The sequence below is a fragment of the Ursus arctos genome, unplaced genomic scaffold, assembly GCF_023065955.2.
Source record: "Ursus arctos isolate Adak ecotype North America unplaced genomic scaffold, UrsArc2.0 scaffold_23, whole genome shotgun sequence".
NCBI lineage: Eukaryota > Metazoa > Chordata > Mammalia > Carnivora > Ursidae > Ursus > Ursus arctos.
Window position 1 is genome coordinate 22271121 of NW_026622908.1, and position 4486 is coordinate 22275606.

A 4486-nucleotide genomic window follows, 5' to 3' on the forward strand; every position below is an offset into this window, starting at 1 on the left:
TAGGAGTCATCATTATAATACTTACTCATAGGCTTCTAGAGAGAATGAAATGACTTGATACATGGAAAGTGTGTGTTAGGCACTATTATCTTTACCCCCTTTGGGAGTGCACGAATTCTCCAATCTTCAGCCTCGCAGTTATGAAGCATAGAGCATACAGCTGAAAGAAATATGACTGATATTGTCTAGCCAGCTTCTCATTTGTAGAGGAGAAAACTAAAATCCAGAGAAAAGACAGGTCTTTCCCCCAAGTCAAATGGCAATTAGGGAAAGACTGAGAGCTAGCTGTCCACAGGTCCTGGGGAAATGAAAGGAACAGAATTCCATGGAGTAAATTGGCCATTTCCTAAATGAACTAGTCTTGCCTGATGAAACCTGAATGGCCGCAATGTGGAGGACTTGATAGTTGAAGAATATAATGCCAGAATCCAAGCGTCGTGAGCTCAGGAGGAGACATGAAGATTTCAGGGGGCAACATGACAAATCACAAGTGGCCGGAGCTCCCATACTTCAAGGGCCATGGAAATTTGCTTCGGAGGTAACTGATGGCTAAGTAACAGCCAAGGGAGGCTGCCTGGGAGGAACTAGAAGTGGATTTGCCAGCAAGGGCTAAAAAAGACCTGTGTGGTTCATGTGCATATAGTGTGGCCGGACCATAGTGAAGTTGGCTTCACCAGCCAGCCAGTGACATGGGCACTTTCATATGGTCCTGTCTCACATATTGTCTACACAAAATCCCCCCAGCCCACCCCAAGATCATGACTGTCCTTGTCAACCAAAGGAGGCATTCTGGCCCCTCTTTACTACCTCTTCCTCCTTCCCCCATCTGTGGCTCCTTGACAATGCTCATAGTTCATTTCCGGATAATCAAATCTGGATATAAAGATCGAGATGGGGCCCAGTGGACAGCAGCCATGGCAGGAAGAGAAGGATTTAAAATCACCCCTAGAATTAAAGCAGTCCACAGGCCCAAGTGGTAAGTGGGACAAGGGCAACGCTGCTTTTGTGAGGAGCTGTCGATTTTGAGGGTTGGATGGTCCCCTAGAGCCAGGAGCACAGGGCACCCCCAGGACCAGAGAGGAGGACCTCTCCAAATCTGCAGAGCACATCAGTCCTTTATTTTTACTGCATCAAGATAGTCTCCTCATGGCCCTGAAGGTTGAGGGTACCTCTTAGTCTTTCTCTCTCAATTTCCAGGAATTGCCAGGAACTGGCAATTGCCAAATTTTGTCAGTTAATTTACTTAATTTATTCTTTATGCCCCATTGAGTCCCAACCTGTTGGGAAGCAAATGGTGTCTTCTTCTAGAATTGAGCCTGCTGACATTTTGAAATAGCCTAGGGCAGCCCCAGTGTTGATGACCAGGGTCCTCTCTCTCTGAGGTCAGGACAACCTCCAGTTGACCTGCCTCCCCCTTTCCTCCAACTCCAGCTTCCTTGCAGCTGAAGATGAGGCTGGGTAAGGAAATGAGTAGCCTGAGAAAGCGTAGCAGGATGTGAGTAAATTAAAGAATTGGGTTTTTTCCCTTGGGTTTTTAGACAGAGGGGAACCTACCTACTATAAAAACTTAAATAAAAAGTACCAACATGAATGAATGTAGGGGCAAGCCCAACGCTGAGAAACCATTTTTGCTCTAAGTGGATTATCCACTGAGGGAATTTCCTCCCTTTAAAAAAAGGAGGGGGGAGGGGGCTAGAAACTACTGCTCTCACCATTCTACTTGTGCCTAATTTCCCACTCTTCTAACACAGGGCCGTGGAGGCGAATCAAGGAGAATACTGTCTTTGTGTTGGGTGGTTGAGGAAACCAATGATTTGATACCGGAGCCTTTATTTGAAAAGGAAACCAAACTGCCGCAGTTGCCTTGGGCCGGGCACTTGAATTCGAGACAGAGGAAACCCATAAGGATGAGGCTGGAGCTCAGGAGTAGACCACTCTGTTATTGAGTGTGGTGGCCTTGGTTGCTCAGAGGGAGAGGGATCTAGCTTTGGAGTTGCCTGCCTCGAGCACTACAAAACCCAACCATCTGGGGCATTTTACCTGCTGACTCTTTCTTGAGGGATGGAGTTGCTGAAATATCTCAGTAGCCCACATTCTAGATCCCTGTTTGTTCAAAGAAGTCGTCCAGCATCCTGACCCTACTCAGGTTCCTGATTACTTTGAATTAGATGGCCTGGAAAGCCCCCGAGGTTTCACTGTCTGATTTCTGGGAGTCAAATGAAAGAGAAGCTTAGCAACAGAATCCCCAAGGAAAATACAGAAGTTAATACCTTCCAGGAGTAGCTTTTCAGTGTCTGGACTTAGTGTCTACCTGCGGCCAATGCCATTACCAGTCATGCCCCTTGGTTTGGGGAAAGGCATGGAGGGCAGTGTGACTTTTACTTTCCCTCTGAGGTTTGTCTGCCTGAGAGAGATGTTGCTTCTTTTACTGTTGTTGCTTTGAAACACAATTGTCTTTTATTTTGTTCTTGCCATGGAAACTAATAAATAAAGGGAAGTATGATTTCTTAATGGCCTCCATCTTCAGATGCACTTCTCTGCCCAATTACCTGAGAGAGCAGACAGCTATTTGGAATAAAGAAAAGGGGGGAGGGAAGGCGAGCATTGGAAGCAGTGGTCAATATAAGTCTGGAAAACGATGTAGTCTTATGTCGCTTTCTGACATTTCGTATGCTTTTCTTTGCAAAAAAGTGTGTGCATTATACTTTTTTTTTTTTTTTAGAAAATTGGGCTAAATCCAATTGTTCTTTGTGTTTTGGCTATCCTTCGTGTAGCTTGCTTTAGGGGAATTGTGCACAATTACTTTGACATGGTGTCACGCAGACTCATTCCAATGGAATCCAGTTAGACAGTCTTAAGACTTTTGCTCCAGCTGTGGACATGTGTTTTGATTTACATTGTGCTTGGATGGACGATGTGTATGCTTTGTTCCTCTGGAAAACGTAATTTGCAACAGAAGGCTTGGAATAGCAGCATCTTACTTGCAAAATTATTAAAAAAAAAAAAAAGATTTCCTGATCAATTCCAAAATCTTCAACTACCCTTTAGATAGGTACCACTTCAAGCTGTTAACCCAGTGTGATTCTCAACCCTGGGTCTGTAACAGCCTGACCTGGGTGGAACACTAATCCCTTTCACTTCATCCAGGAGATGAAGATTTCATTCCCAGAGACTCCCAATATCTTGGGTGGGGGCCTTGGAATGGATAGATAGATGATGATAGATAGATAGATAGATAGATAGATAGATGATAGATAGATAGATAGATAGATAGATAGATAGATAGATGATAGATAGATGATAGATAGATAGATAGATAGATAGATGATAGATAGATAGATAGATAGATAGATAGATAGATAGATGATAGATGATAGATAGATAGATAGATAGATAGATAGATGATAGATAGATAGATAGATAGATAGATAGATAGATAGATAGATAGGGCAGGTTTAAAAAAAATAACACTGATGATTTTGAGGCTCAGCCATGGTTGAGAACCATTATGTTAAACAATGTGGTCTTTTAAAGGCAAGTTGCTTTTATGATAAATAATAGATACACCTAAGGACAGGAAGGGAAGATGCTGACAGAAATAACAAATAATGCCCATGGTCACAAGGGGGCTTGCTTCATGGTTATAACCAACTGCTCCCTTATTTCATGGACTAATTTTGACTTTATATAAAGGTGAGTGCTATAAAACTCTATAAAATTCCATTATGTTTTTGAGATCAGACGCATGGGGCAAAGTCACCTCCAGCTGCTAAAAAAAAAAAAAAAAAAAGACCACCATTTTACTGGCTAAATCCAGGCTCATGTGGAAAACTGGTGTCCATTAGTCCACAAATAAGAAATTGTTAATTATCTAGATAGTGGTTGGCTGGTTCCTGGTAAATACAGCCTCATTTAGAGATGGACCCAAGATTAATGGGGTTGCTCAGCACCCCCATTTCAGATATACAAGCTGGTAACAGCCACTTACCCTCTGCTAGGTACCCTTCCAGTGCTTTACTAACATCACTTCACAACATCTCTATAAGGTAGGTAGTATTATTCCCATCTTATAAATGAGAAACTAGGACATCTGCCCACCACTGAGCTGGTTGCCGGGATTGGAAATCAGATCTGCATGGCCCCAAAGCCATGCTGCAACGACTACACCATCTGGTCTCATCCCTGCCCTGCGGAGGGGGCCATATTGGAACAGCAAAGACCATGGGGCTGACAGCTAGGCAAGCACTTCGGAGAAGTATGTCAGACTTTCACACAAGGCTGTGTTCGTACGACACATTGTAGCAAAAGGCCAAATATTCTTGTAAATAGGCAGTGATGACTGAACAGCTTTATTAAAAATATTACATTAAGCATGTACAGTGGAGTGTTCACATCTGTTAAAGCTAGGTGATTTTATTGACCTATTTTTCTGTATGTTTGAAATCTCTCATTGCTAATCATTCTTGGGTGAAAGGAAAGGGAAGCA